Genomic DNA, 15,862 nt, shown 5'->3' with positions numbered 1-15,862 from the left:
TGGCATTTTTGCTAGCTGACATTTTATTACTCCCCCTCATCCTCCTTGACCTCTCTGTAGCTTTTGATACAGTCACCAGTGTAATCCTGTTCCAACTCCTCACCTTTGTTCTCCAGGTCAATGGCTTTGCTCACTCTTGGTTCCAATCTCATTCATGCCTTTTCTCATTCATGCCTTTTCTCATTCATGCCTTTTCTCATTCATGATCTCAGGTGGAGAGAAATTGTTTGCTGCTTCTACTTTTGATTTGACTCTGTAATGTGCTTCTAATTCTACATAAGCTCGTGCACCAGTGTAGTGTTGTTTGCTTTCATCCATCTGCTGCAAAATGCTTCATCTATCACCTTGGTCTATCACCCTAAATATTATCAATTCCAATGCCTTCCTTGCCCAACTTCCAAACCTCACCCTTCCTCAGAGTGCTCTGGAAGAGTTGGTGCAGACTTGAAGGAACGAATTACCTTCATCTGCACTGTAGGGGTTCTATGATCTTATACAAGGCACAAGTCAGGAGTGTGATGGAATACTCTCCCATTGCCTGGATGAGTGCAGCTCTAACAATACTCAAAAAGCTCCAGGACACAGCGATCTGCTTGATTGTTACCACTTCCACAAACATTCAATTCTTCCACCGCCAATGAACAGTGGCAGCTGTGTGTACCATCTACAGATGTACTGTAGGAGCTCACCAAGGTTCTTTAGGCAACATCTTCCAACCCCATAAACAGCTAGAAGGACAAGGGCACCAGATATTTGAGAACACCACCTGGAGATTCCCCTCCAAGTCACTCACCATCCTGACTTGGAAATATATCTTGTTCTTCATGTTGCTGGGCAAAAGTCTTGGAACTCCTTTTCTAACAGCATTGTGGGTGTACTTGCACCTCAGGGACTACAGTGCTTCAAGAAGGCAGCTCACCAGCACCTTCTTAGGGGCAACTCGGGATGGATAATAAATGCTGGCCTAGCCAGCAATTCATCGTAAATGAATTTTTTAAAAATATACTGTTGCTCTCTGAATAGTATATATCTTTTCACCATTACAAAATGTAATCAGTTATTTTTAGTTTAAGAAAAGAGAGTTGGTAATATTTTCTCAGTGCTTCAATGTTCTGTCAGTTCTGGAACTAAATATGTTTGTGCTTGCACCACATTCACTTGTACCATCAAAATTGTGATGATGTTCAAGGTTACTGAATTTTTTTCCACATATAACATTTAGACAATAGGATCAATTAATTTTACTTTAAAAGCAATATAAATTAAAATGTATGTTTGGAGAAAGCCCTGTAAAAGTTTATTTTGAGTCTTAGAAATGTAACTATAGATTATTATAAGTATCCTACTTGAGCCTTAATTTTTGATAACAGAATAGTGTACATATGACATTAACCTTTCAAGCATTTTCCATTATAAAAGATCTGTAGCTTTGTGTTTGCTGAAATAATTATTTTCTTTATTTTCACTGCTGCAGTTAGGATGAAGTTATCAGGTATTTGCAAATTGAGATGGTCTGTAAATGATTCAGTGCAAAGATTGGGATTTTATTTTGTTATAATAATAGGGGAAATGTTAACGTGGTTGCTTCAAAAGCAAATGGGCAACAGAATGCTTCAAAGTATTTAGAAACCGGTGGTCATTTCATATTACAACAGCAAGTATTGAACAATTGATATAAGGATTGCTTTGAAAACAAATGTAACAAATTATCTGTACTTGTACTCCTGAGATACTTTAGAGTTGGCTACGAGGTGCTGATTTGAGTTGTGAATTATAAGCAATACATTAGATATTTGTATGGTCCTAAAAGGTTTTTAAATAAAATGATTTGCTTACAGCAGGTGTTTTTAAATTCTGGGGAATAGATGTACTATATGTTACATGCTGATTCCAAGACAAATATTATGAATCAAGATAAAAGAAAATTACTATGGGTGCTAGAATCTGAAACAAAAAGCAGAAAATGTTGGAAAATCTCAGGCCTGACAGCATCTGTGGAGCGAGAACACAGCTAACATTTTCAAGTCTGGATGGCTCATTAAACTGAATTAAAAGTTACTTTACGGAAGGTTTGCAAAAAGAATGATCAGTCACTGCACATTGAAGCAGATTGTATTTAACAGGAAAATGTGATCACTATTTCATTGAAGTGGAAGATATGTTTTAACAATTTTTAAAGAATGTTCCGTTTCTGCTTCCTGTGGAACTGGCTCCTAAAGGCCTGCCTCAGTTAATTGGGGATCCGAGCACAGCAGCTGCAGAATTCTCTGTCAGATGCAAGTAACTCCTGGGCCAGATATATGGCATGGTACAGGGAGGCATCTTTGGGATAGGTGGAATCTTGCCCCTAGAAATGGGCCCCTGTTCTGCACCACACGGGCTTCATTTCTTTCAAGTTAGGAGATGTAAAAGTAGTTGGGAGCCACTGAAAGTTTAAAAAAGAATGCCTGTGTTTGATTCTTTTATTTTACTCGAACTGCATGTTTTTGAATTCCTTATTGCGGATTACTTGGTGTTTGCGAATTTATTGTTCTGTTGTTTAACAGATGAAGTACCATTCCCTTTGCCAGGAAATAAACACATTCAAACAATAGTACATCTGGCTCTTTGTGAAGATTAGCTTTTTAGTCAGGACAACGTAGTAAATTTAGATAATACGCAATTGAATGTTTCACTTAAAAGTGTGGTTAAGCATTTTGTCCGTTACCATTTAGAAAGCAGAATGTAACTTGTGAACGCTGAACAGGTTTGTATGAATTCCTTTGTCCACAAGTTTAAGGGAGACTTCAACTAGTTTATTTCAAATGGGTTCAGGTTTCCCTCAAAATAGCAGATAAAGAGATTTGATATAGATATATTAAGCAGTTCCTTGCAAATATTGGCACATGTAATTTCAAGGATATTTGAAAATTAAGTTGTCAAAACAAGACCACAAAATGTTTGGTTAAGCAAAAACCCAAACCTTTGCATTTGATCTCTTGGTGGGAGAATGGTACCTAGCAAAAATGCCAATTTTCAATCTCCCAAAACAACTTAGAAGTTAGAGCCAATTCTCAAGTGGGTTTCATTGGGCTGATTCATGTATTACTTTACATTAGCGCTTTCCACAATCCGTCAAGAAATACATAACCTTACTCGTTATAAGATCTGATGCTGACTCAGGAGTTGTATCGTAGATTAGCTCCTTGGACTGGAAATTTAAATCCATGTTAAATTCCATCAGCTTTACAAGAGGCCAAAAATGCAAATAGAGGCCAATTTGCTTAGTGCTTGGTTATTTGGCATTTGTCCTATGATTAATTGATTAGTAGACTTTACGTTCAATCACTCAGTGAACCTGCTTGTGTATGTATATTAACCTCTGCAGTTATTTTGCTCAACTAGGCAGTGTAATCGTTTTGTTTGGCACAAGTGCTATTGTGCATTTATTTAAGCTTCACGGTCCTCTAAAAGTTACTAGACTGCATCAAACCAGCCCAACTAATTATACTGCCTGAAAAATTCAATCTGATGCATGGTTCAGTGCATTCAGTAACAAGAATTTATTCCTTAGTTGAATTGTGTTCAGGGAAAATTTGTGTTACTTACAGCATTGAATTTGCGGAGTCAATGTAACATGTTCAGAATGCTGGAAACATTTAATATATATTTTAAAAGAATTTGCTCGTTCAGTGGTGCAACTGACCCTAATGTATGTTGGCAAGTAATTTATAAAACATTATATTTCAGTAAAAATGTTCTAATGACAGAAATGTGAATGAACTACAATAAAATCAGCCATGATCTTATTCAAACAGGTACAGAAGCTGAATGGCCCACTCCTGCTCATAATTCTTATGTTCTGAAAATTTTACAACGTCTTTTTCATGCACAATACAAATTATCACAGTCAAAAATAAATTTAGAATGAAACCTTAGTGGAAGATATGGAGGGTGAGAATCAGATCATTTCACAATGCGAATTACATGTGCTATATTCATAAAGGTTTTGCTAAACATGTTCATGAAGCAGATTGAACCTCTTTTAAATCAAAGTGGAATATTCACTATCGTGTTCTAATGCTGATTTTATACCATTCATTCAAATCAATCAATTTTAAATTGTTTAATGAATTCAAATATAATTTTAATTTAATATTATCCATTCTCATCATAAACAAGCATGGTAACACAGTGGTTAGCCAGGGGCCCAGGTTCAATTCTGGCCTTGGGTCACTGCCCGTGTGGCGTTTGCACATTCTCTCCATGTCTGCTTAGGTTTCTTCCAGGTGCTCCAGTTTCCTCCCACTGTCCAAAGATGTGCGGCTTAGGTTGATTGGCCTAAATTGATCCTAGCGTCAGGACGATTAGCAGGGTAAATATGTGGGATTGTGGGGATAGGGCCTGGGTGGGATTGTAGTCGGTGCAGACTTGATGGGCCGAATGGCCTCCTTCTGCACTGTAGAGATTCTATGATTCTATTCTATGAGGTGTTTCTTTGGATGGAAATGGCAATGGCTTATATCTGCATTTTTCACTCAAAGGGTGGAATTTTCTCATTTGATAGGAAGTTTATGGGAAGGCATAGTTGTACTGTCCCTGGACCAGTAATCAAGAGACCCAGGATAATGCCTTGGGCTCCTGGGTTTGAATCCCACCATGGCAGATGTTGAAATTTGAATTCAATAAAAACCTGGAATTAAAAGCCTAATGATGACCATGAAGCCATTATTGATGGAAGAACCTATCTGGTTTATTAATGTCCTAATGGGGAGGAAATCTACTGGCCATACCAGGTCAGCTCAACATGTGACTCCAGACTCACAGCAATGTGGCTCTTAAGTTGTCCAGCAAGCCACTTAGTTCATGGGCAGTTAGGGATGGGCAACAAATGCTGGCCCTGCCAGTGAAGCCCACATCCCATAAGCACATACAACAAAAGTCCCATGATGGGAAGATTGGTTCCCATGGAACCGTGTTGGCCTCCACAATGGTTTCATATCTTTTGTCTGTCAGATAAAAATTGATTTCATGCTGGCTTCCAGCAGGGTTCCCGATCCACCTGGCGTGCACCATCAGAAGATTCTACATGCCGGCGTGAAACCGTATTTTGGGTCTCCCACCAAATTCTTCCCCTCGCTCTATTAACATTGACCCTGTCTGTGGAAGCATGGGAGAATTCCCCCCAAAGTGTTTTGCGGAGTTTCTTTTTTAATAAGCAAATATAGTATACTGTTTTATTACCTTTCACTGGACGTAACATCATTGGCTAAATCAGCATTTATTGCCCATTCCTGATTGCCCTTGCAAATGTGCAATAAGTTCAATATTCTTCTGACTTTGAGAAAAATGGTGCGGATGTGCAAACTGACTATTGTATTGAAGGCAGTTCAAGTAGGGGAAGGGGGATTTAAAAGGAATGTATTGATAGTAAAGGACTGTATAGTCAGGGGGATGGACACTGCCCTCTGCAGCTGAGCATGAGGATCCAAACAGCAGTGTTGCCTGCCCAGTGCCAGGGTTCAGAATATCTGCTCAGGGCTGGAGAAGAACTTGCAAGGGAATGGGAGGATCCAACTCTTGAGGTCCATATAGATACCTGTGGCATAGGTAAGATTAGGAAGAAGGTTCTGCATAGTGAGTATGAGGCACTAGGTACTAAATTTAAAAAGTAGTATCTCAAAGTTAATCTTTATTATTATCTGAGCCATGTGCAAATTGGCAAAGAGTAAATAGAGACATGAATATGTGGCTAAAAGACTGCTGTGGGAGAAATGAGTTCTCATTTGTGAAGCATTGGCACTAGCAATGTAGAAAATGAATGCCGTACTGTTAAGACAGACTTCACCCGAACCGTATTAGGACCAGTGTTTCAGCAAATCGCAGAACTAGAGAAGTAAAGGATAAAGTCACCATAGTCCCAGATATCCAAAGTCTGCTTTCCCCTTTGAGGGTAAGAGCTGACTGATGGTGATTTAACCTGAGGATCACCACATCTCAAGCATGGTCCTTGACGAATAACCTTAACCAGTACAGGAATTAAACCAGCACTGCTAATGTCGCTTCTCACACAAACCAGCCATCTAGCCAACTGAACTAATCAACCACCACCAGAGAAATAGCAAGGGAAGGGATCCAAAGGGAAAGATTGTGTAAATTAAGGGGACATGACAAGGCAATAGATCAAGCTGGCAACAAAAGTAATGCTAATCAGAGTATGGTGGGAAGAAACAGTGATTACAAACTTGAGTGTGCCAGATAGATGGGAATTAATTCAAGCAGCCCTGATTCTCCTCTCTTTACCAATCTATAAATAGAAAGGTGATTTTGATTTCTGAATTCTCCTTTTTATAAGTGGTGCCACATTTTCTCCAACCCTTCCATTTGGAGTGTTTCAAACCTCAGTTAATAAGCCCACAGCAAACTTGAGCTTTATTTTATTGTACACACGCACACACACAACATCTGCCACTTTTGAATGCATACAATAAAAGGAAGAAGAGAAGGGAAAGGGTACGGGACAAGACCGCAATAAAAATAAGAGAACTGTGCGGATTTTTTTTCCAAGTATCATCTACAGTGGAGAAGCAGAGGACAGCCTTATTTTCAAATATTTTTTAAAAGTTAAGGGATAGGTCCCACCCACAGCTGGTAGGGTGGCCTCTGAATGACCCAGCTCCACCAGCAATCTTGACTATTGAGAGATTGGAGTAACCTTTCTTAAAAAAAACCCTCCACAAACACTGCCCCTTGCCAGGGTATGATTTTCTCCACCCCTGTCAGAACCTGTTAGTTCTACAAGTTGGAGAAAGGCTCTTTGGCTATCATATCTGTGCCGTTCAAAGACATACCAATCACCCAACTATTCTAATCCAACTTTCCTGGGATATAGGACATTCTTTTGCACCCACGTTCCTCTGATGAAGGCTTGGAGGAGCTTGTGGCTGGAGTAGGCTGCTGTCTTTCTTTTGGTTTGCAGCTTTTGCCTTTTGGCTCAGAGGTGACTCTGAGAAGCAAGAACCATGCCAGTGAACCCGCCTGCCACTGCACTTAGTCTCAAGGAGCAAAGTTGTGCTCTTTCTGTCCATCTTAACTGAGGACAATACCAGAACACTCCCAAATTATAATGGAGAATCAAGGACTAATGTAAATGAGGAACTAAGATATTGCTATTCGTTTAAAAAGAAGAACCAGGTAAGTTATTAGGACTTCAAGTAGGTAAATCTTCAGGACCTGATGGTCTGTCCAGGATGTTGAAAGAAATGGCTGTCAAGAGAGTAGATGCATTGTTGGTCAGCTTTCAAAATTCTATGGACTCTGCAATGGTTCCCGCAGATTAGGAGGTGATCCTGCTGTTCAGGTATGGATGGGGAGAAAAAATAGGAGACTACAGATATTTTAGCCTGATATCAATCGTAGGGAAAATGCTAAAATCTATAATAAAGGATTTCATAACAGGACACTTGGAAAATAATGGTCAGATTGGACAAAGTCAACTTGGATTTATGAAACCTGTAAGAATTTTTGAATCATGTAACCAGCAGATTAGATGAGGAGGAACCGGTGGATGTGGCATATTTAGATTTTCAGAAAGCTTTCAATAAGATCCTACACAAGAGTTTGGTAAACCAAATTCAAGCACATAGAATTGGGGGGGGGGGGAAATATACTGGTGTGGAGATGCCGGCATTGGACAACTCATCCACTTCATCCTAGACCACAATGTCTTTACCTTCAACAACCAGTTCTTCATCCAGACACACGGAACAGCCGTGGGGACCAAATTTGCACCTCAATATGCCAACATCTTCATGCACAGGTTCGAACAAAATTTCTTCACCGCATAGGACCTTCAACTGATGCTATATACTAGATACATCAATGACATTTTCTTCCTTTGGACTCATGGCGAAACAATTATATGATGACATCAACAAGTTCCATCCCACCATCAGACTCACCATGGACTACCTCCAGAATCAGTTGCATTCTTGGACAGACGCTTCTCCATTAAGGACAGTCACCTCAGCGCCTCACTGTACTACAAGTCACGGAAAATCTCACGATGCTCCACTTCTCCAGCTTTCACCCTAATCACATTAAAGAAGCCATCCTCTACGGACAAGCTCTCCGTATACACAGGATCTGCTCAGATGAGAAGGATCGCAACAAACACCTCCAGATGCTGAAAGATGCCCTCATAAGAACAGGATATGGCACTCGAGTCATTGATCGACAGTTATGATGCACCACAGTGAAAAACCACACCAACCTCCTCAGAAGACAAACATTGGACATGGTGGACAGAGTACCCTTCGTCGTCCAGTACTTCCCTGGAGCAGAGCAGCTACAACATCTCCTCCGGAGCCTTCAACATGTCATTGATGAAGACGAACATCTTGCCAAGGCCATCTCCACACCCCCACTTCTTGCCTTCAAACAACTGCACAACCTCAAACAGACCATTGTCCGCAGCAAACTACCCAGCCTTTAGGAGGATAGTGATCATGGCGCCATACCATCCTGCTACAGCAATCTCTGCAAGACATGCCGGATCATTGACACGGATGCCATCATGTCTCGTGAAACAACCATCCACCAGGTACATGGTACATACTCTTGCAACTTGGCCAATGTTGTCTACCTGATACGCTGCAGAAAAGGATGTCCCGAGGCATGGTACATTGGGGAGACCATGCAGACGCTATAACAACAGATGAATGAACACCGCTCGATAATCACCAGACAAGACTGTTCCCTTCCTGTTGGCGAACACTTCAGCGGTCACGGGCATTCAGCCTCTGATCTTCGGGTGAGTGTTCTCCAAGGTGGCCTTCATGAAACACAACAACTCAGAGTCGCTGAGCAAAGACTGATAGCCAAGTTCCGCACACTTGAGGACGGCCTCAACCGGGATCCTGGGTTCATTCACACTATCTGTAACCCCCTTGATTTGCCTGGACTTGCAAAACCTCACTAACTGTCCTGCCTGGAGACAATACACATCTCTCTAACCTGTGCTTAATGCTCTCTCCACTCACATTGTCTGTACCTTTAAGACTTGATCAGCTGTAAAGACTTGCATTCCAATCATTATTCAGTAAATTGAGTTTGTGTCTTTATACGCCCTGTTTGTGAACAGATCTCCCACTCACCTGACGAAGGAGCAGCACTCCGAAAACTAGTGGCGTTTGCTACCAAATAAACCTGTTGGACTTTAACCTGGTGCTGTGAGACTTCTTACTGGCAAATATACTGACAGGGATTGAGAACTGGTTAAAGGACAGAAAACAGAGTTAAAATAGGTCATTTTCGGGTTGGTAGGTTGTGACTAGTGGAATACCACAAGGATCAGTGCTTGGGCTGCAGCTATTCATAATCTAGATCAATAATTTGAATGTGTGATCTTTGCAAATTTACACAAAACTAGATGGAAGTGTGAGTTGTGAGGAGGTGTAAGGACGCTTCAAGGTGATTTGGAGAGGTTGAATGAGTAGGCATTTGGGAGATGGAATACAATGTGAATATATATGAGTTTTACACTTGTGTAGGAACAACATATACAGAGTATTTCTTATATGGTGAGAGACTGGGAAGTGTTGAACTTCGCAGGGACTTGGGTGTCCTTCCTCATGAGTCACTGAAAACGAACATGCAGGTACAGCAAGCAACTAAAGTGACAGATGTTATGTTGCCTTTCATCAAAAGAGGATTTCGCTATAGGAAAAAAATCTCTTACAAATTATATGGAACCTTGGTGAGACCACACCTGAAGCATTGTTCAGTTTTAGTCTCCTTATCCAAGGAAAGATATACTAAGTATAGAGAGAGTGTAACAAAGGTTCACTGAACTGCATCCTGGGATTGGAGAGATTGTCCTTTGAGGAAGATTAAATAGACTGTGCCTTTATTCTTGACTTTAGTAAAATGAGAGGTGATTCCATTCAAACATACAGAATTCTTACAGGGCTTGACAGGTGTTGAAATAGAAGGTCAACCATGATCTCATTGAATGGCAGAGAGGTCTTGAAAGACTGAATGGCCGACTCCTGTTCCTGTTTCTTATATATGCTGCTTCTTTCCTGCCCAGGTCAGGTTTCTTGAATACTCTGGGAGCTGCATTGGAGAATATTCCATCATCGTGATCTCTGACCTGCTTTCGTAGCCACAGTATTTATATGATGGGTTCAGTTCAGTTTCCGGTCGATGTTAACCCCGCAGGATGTTGATAGTGGGAGATAGTGGATGTCCTATTGAATGTCAGGAGCGATGGTTAGATCCTCTCATTGTAGATGGTCATTGCACTTATGTGACACCTATGTCACTTGCCACTTAGAGACATAGAAACTATAAGCAGGAATAGGCCTTTCAGCCCTTTGAGCCTGCTCTGCTGTTCATTTTGATCTTGGCTGATCATCGAATTCAAAATCCTGATTTCCCCCCTTTCCCTGTATATCCTTTGATCACTTTAGCCCCAAGAGCTATGTCTGATTTCTTCTTGAAATCAGACACTTTGGTCTCAACAACGTTCTGAAGTAGTGAATTCCCTCTGGGTGAAGAAATCTCTCCTCATCTTAGTTCTAAAAGGTTTACATCTTATCCTCAAACTATGACCTTTGTTCTGGACTCCTCCACCATTGGGAACATTCTTTCTGAATCTACCCTGTTTAACGCTGTTAGAATTTTATAAGTTTCTATGAGATCCCCTCTCACTCTTCTAAACTCTAATGAATATAATTCTAAACAACTTGTCTTTCCTCATATGCCATCCCAGGAATCAGCCTAGTAAACCTTTGCTGTACTCCCACAATAGCAAGGATATTCTTCCTCAGATAAGGACATCAAAACTGTGCACAGTACTATAGGTGTCGCCTCACCAATGCCCTATACAATTTCAGCAAAACATTCCCTATCCCTATACGCAAATCCTCTCGCTATTAGGGCCAACATACCATTTGCCTTCTGTTGTGAAGTTGAGTTTGTAAAGATGTAGAAGAACTATAAAAACTGTTAGAGGAAAAAAACAGTGCATAGTCCCTTTAAAAGCTGTTTTTGTGTTCAATGCTGGAATGTTTAAAATGCAGGTTTACTGAGTGCATTAATGGCACCATTTGTTTTAGAGATAAACATCAGATCGCCTCGGTAACAGGCTTTGCAGGCTGTTGCATTTTGATAGGCTATGAGTTAGACAATCAGCTAATAACCCATCAGTTTGAAGAAGAAACTCAGCGATCAGGACCTTATCAAATTTGAATTTGCTGTTGTTGACATCCTCAGACCAATCATGCTACAGGGAAATGCATAGGTCAGTAGGAATATAAAAATAGGAATTCAACTGCCTGCCTTCAGTGACTGCATTCTGTTCAGTGAGTTCAGTTGAGTTCAATTGGGAGCCAGCCAGAACAGAAGGCCATCTCTAGAACAGCTCTCCATCCTGCCAGCTAAAGAACTATCTCTAAAGAGAATTCTCCATCTATCTAATAACAGGATGACAAGTCAGAAAGACCGTACAGACAGAAATCATGAGGAAACCTCCATAAGTTTCTGAAAGCCATCAGACCTCATTATATATTTATTAAATTCTGTTATTACTGTTTTGGTTACTGAATGGTCCTTGTATTTTTTTGAACAGCATTACAGTCAAACCTTCATTTAATTAACATGTTACTTGTTTAGTTAAAATTCCAGTTGGTTAAAACAAAATAACTTGTTAATTATTCAAGCGAGTGTCAGGTCTTTATGTTAATGAACCTCTAAACGATAATGTGGACCAAATACTTTTACCAGATTAAGAAGTGAGGTAAAGGGGATGAACCTCGACATCGTAACACTTCTTTACTGCCTGCTGTACCTGTGCACTTACTTTCAGCGACTGATGCATGAGGACTCCAAGATCTCATCGACTATTCCACTTCTCTTAATTTACACCCATTCAAGCAATACACTGTCTTCCTATTATTGCTACCAAAGTGGATAACCTCACATTATCCACATTATACTGCATCTGCCATGCATATACCCACACACTCAGCGTGTTCAAATCATGCTGAAGCATCCTTCTCACAGCTCATCCTCCCACCTAACTTTGTATCATCTGCAAATTTGGAGATAATGCATTCAACTTCCTCTTCCAAATCATTAATATATAATGTGAACAGTTGAGACCCTAGCACACATCTCCACTAGTCACTGACTGCCAATCATGAAAAGACTCATTTATGCCAACTCTTTGCTTCCTATCTATCTCAAGACATTACCTGTAATCCCATATGCTTTAACTTTACATAGAATCCCTACAGTGCAGAATGAGGCCATTCGGTCCGTTGGGTCTGCCGGCCACAATCCCTCCCATAAACCCTCATATTGACCCTGCTAATCCTCCGACACGAGCTAATTTAGCATGGCCAATCAACCTAATTCCATACATCTTTGGACAATGGGAGGAAACTGGAACACCGAAGGAAACCCATGCCAACACAGGGAGAATATGCAAACTCCACACAAATAGTTATCCGTGGTTGGTGGTGTGAGGCAGCAGTGCTAACCACTGTGCCAACATGCCACCCCAAAGTAGTCTATTGTGTGAGACCTTGTTGAAAGCCTTCTGAAAGTCTGAATAAACCACATCCACTAATTCTCCTCAGTCAACTCTACAAATTACATCCTCAAAAAATTCCAATAGATTCGTCAAGCATGATTCCCCTTTTGTAAATCCATGCTGACTTTGTTTGATTATACTACTGCCTTCCAAATGCCGAGTTATAAAATCCTTGATAATAGACTCTAAACAGTTTACCCAGAACTGAGGTTAGAATCACTAGTCTACAGTTCCCTGTTTACTCTCTCCCTCCCTTTTTGAAAAGCAGACTTACATTAGCTACTCTCCAATCTGTAGGAACAATTCCAGAGTCCACAGAATTTGGAAAATAACCACAAATATACTATTTCCAGATCTACTTTCCTAAGTACTCTGGGATGAAGATTATCAGGACCTGGAAATTTATCCACCTTCAATCCCATCAATTTCCTCAATTAACGCTGATTTCCTTCAACTCTTCATTAAAATATGTTTCTCTCAGCACTTCTGGTACATTATTCATGTCTTCCTTTGTGAAGATAGAAGCAATGTACAAAATTTTCTTCCTCAGCCATTTCTTTATTCCCCATTATGAATTCACCCGTTTCTGACTGTGAGGGGCTTACATTTGTTTTTGTCAATCTTTTTCTCTTTACATTTCTCTCAAACTTTTACAGTCAGTTTTTATGTTACCCGCATATGTACTTTCAAAGTCTATTTTTCCCTTCTTAATCAATCTCTTGGTCCTCCTTTGCTGAATTTTAAACTGCTCCCAATCCTCAGGCCTATTGCTTTTTCTTGCCAATTTGTATGCTTCTTCCTTGAATCTGATATTATCTCTACTTTCCATTGTAAGCCATGGTTTGATCACAATTCCCTTATAACTCTTGCGCCAAACAGGAATAAACAATTTCTGGAGTTCATCTATTCATTCTTTAAATGCCTGTCATTGTTTGTCCACTGTCTTTCCCTTCAGTAATGTTTTCCAGTCCATCATGGCCAATTCATGCCTCTTACCATCTTGTCAACCCAAGCCTGGATGTTGGACAGATCTGGCAGCATATGGATATGAACTGCTTCCATATCTGAGGAATCATAAATGGTTCTGAACATTGTGCAATTGTCAACGAACATCTTCACTTCTGACCTTATGATGGAGGGAAAGTCATTCATGAATCAGCCGAAGATTGTTGGGCCCAGGGCACTACCCTGAGGAGCTCCTGTAGTGGTCATGAGGCTGAGATGACCTCTAACAACTTTCTTTGTGCTAGGTATGACTCCAGTCGAGAGTTTTCCCCTGATTTCCATTGACTGCAAATTTGCTAGGAATCCTTGATGCCAGATGCAGTCACATTATGTCAAGGACAGTCACTCTTACCTCACCTCAGGGGTTCAGCTTTTTTGTCCATGTTTGCACTAAAGCTGTAACGAGGTCATGAGCTGACTGGCCCTGGTAGACACCAAATTGAGCATCAGTGAGCAGGTTGTTACTGAGTAAGTGCTGCTTGACAGCACTGTTGATGACCCCTTTTGTCATTCTGTTGATGATTAAGAATAGGCGGATGGAGTGGTAATTGGTCGGATTGAATTTATTCTGCTTTTTATGGACAGTATACACTTGGCAAATTTTCCACATTGCTGGGGTAGTTGCCGGTGTTTGCCAACGGCAGGAGTGGTGACAGATTACCCAGTTGATTCACTGGGATGGCAAGGTGGAACAGTTTAGCACTGCTACCTAGTAGGAACCCGGGTTCAATTCCTGGCTAGGGTGACTGTGCGGAGCCTTCGTGTTCTTCCTGTGTCTGCGTGGGTTTCTTCCCACAGTCCAAAAGATGTGCTGGTTGGCCTCATTGGTCATGCTAATTTCTCCCTCAGTGTACCAGAACAGGCACTGGAGTGTGGTGATTACGGGATTTTCACAGTAATTTCATTGCAGAGTTAAAATAAGCCTACTTGTGACACTAATAAATAAACTTTTTAAACTTAAGGGGCTTTTTGTGCCCCTGCTGGCATACTGCCAGTTGTGGGGAGGGATAGGCTGGTCATTACATAAGGAGACTGTCCTTGTGAAACTTGGTGGCTTTCTTGTGAGCTCTGCCAAAGAGGTCCTCCTTTTTTGGCAATTTTTTGGCCCTCCTGTTTCGGGAGTATGCCAGCCTGACTCCCCAGACCCCTCTAACCTGTCTTGAGGAATGCCCGTTCGTCAGTAACTTCTCATCCTACTGATGCAGCCCCAGCAGTGACCAGGCTGGTCTCAGTGGCAGCTACTTAATTGGTCATTGGTTAATACTTTCCTGGTCCCACTTTTACTAAAGTGGATTCACCTCCTGATTTCAGCCCTGCCGGTGGGCTGTCGACCTCAGTCATAAACTATCAATACTCTTGCAGGAGCATGTAAAGAAAGTTTATCATTTACATAATGCCATTATCTCTCAATGGGATTTGTTTATTTTTATTCTGGGTTGTTTTATGGCCCTGCATTATTGGGAGGAAGTCATGGGTTCTGGTCAGTTTTATTTCCTGCCTAGGGAATTCAAGGTTTCATTTTTTGTTTCTGGCTGGCCACACTGTTTTATTTTAGAACAGTGGACATCAGACTGAAATCAGTGTCTGTCTGTCTCTTTCTCTCTGTCCCTGAGTTTTGGAAGTTCTGCTGATCAGCTGAAAGCAGTGTGCTTGTCTTCCTGCGGTAGAAAATCTGCTGTTGTTGGCTTGTTCTGAGTCTCTTCTCCGGTATTCTGGAAAGCTGTTCTGACTTCAAACTGTTCTGAACGTACCAACTCATCTAAAGCATTCAACCAAAGGATTTATTTCCAGTCTTTCATGAGCATTACTCTTTGCTGTGTTAAACCTGTAGAAGGGTTTGTTTATGGATTGATTGGAAAATCTTTAGATATGTTGGTTAAGGGTTATACATCATTGTGGTTGTCTTGTTTGTATTTGATAATTATTGCTAATATTCTTATTTTACATGTTAACTATATGTTTAAATCCCTAGTGGGTCAGTTGAATCATACCTGAAGTGAAACATATCATGCTTACCCTAGCTGAGTTCAAAGTGCAAAACTTATGATCCAGACAGGCTCCATAAAACACTTTGGAGTTTCTGACCTGAACCATAACACCATTCCAAATTGCATCACAACCAATTAAGTACTTTGAAGTGTAGATGTCATTGTAATGTAGGAAACATGATAACCAGTTGCAGAAAGCAAAATCCAATGATTTTGTTTTTAAGTGAATTTAGTTGCAAAATAAAATTGGCAAGGACAGATAACATGTCCTTGAAATATTTTTATTGTAATT

General features: G+C 40.6%; 1 protein-coding gene across 6 annotated transcripts in view; it reads left to right on the top strand.

Annotated features, from left to right (window-relative positions):
- Positions 1 to 15,862, top strand: part of supt3h (SPT3 homolog, SAGA and STAGA complex component) — a 430,545-nt gene that overhangs the window by 336,646 nt on the left and 78,037 nt on the right. The window lies entirely within an intron of this gene.

The sequence above is a fragment of the Carcharhinus amblyrhynchos genome, chromosome 7, assembly GCF_965287045.1.
Source record: "Carcharhinus amblyrhynchos chromosome 7, sCarAmb.v2.hapA, whole genome shotgun sequence".
In the NCBI taxonomy this organism is placed as follows: Eukaryota; Metazoa; Chordata; class Chondrichthyes; order Carcharhiniformes; family Carcharhinidae; genus Carcharhinus; species Carcharhinus amblyrhynchos.
This window is presented reverse-complemented; position numbering and strand designations above follow the sequence as displayed.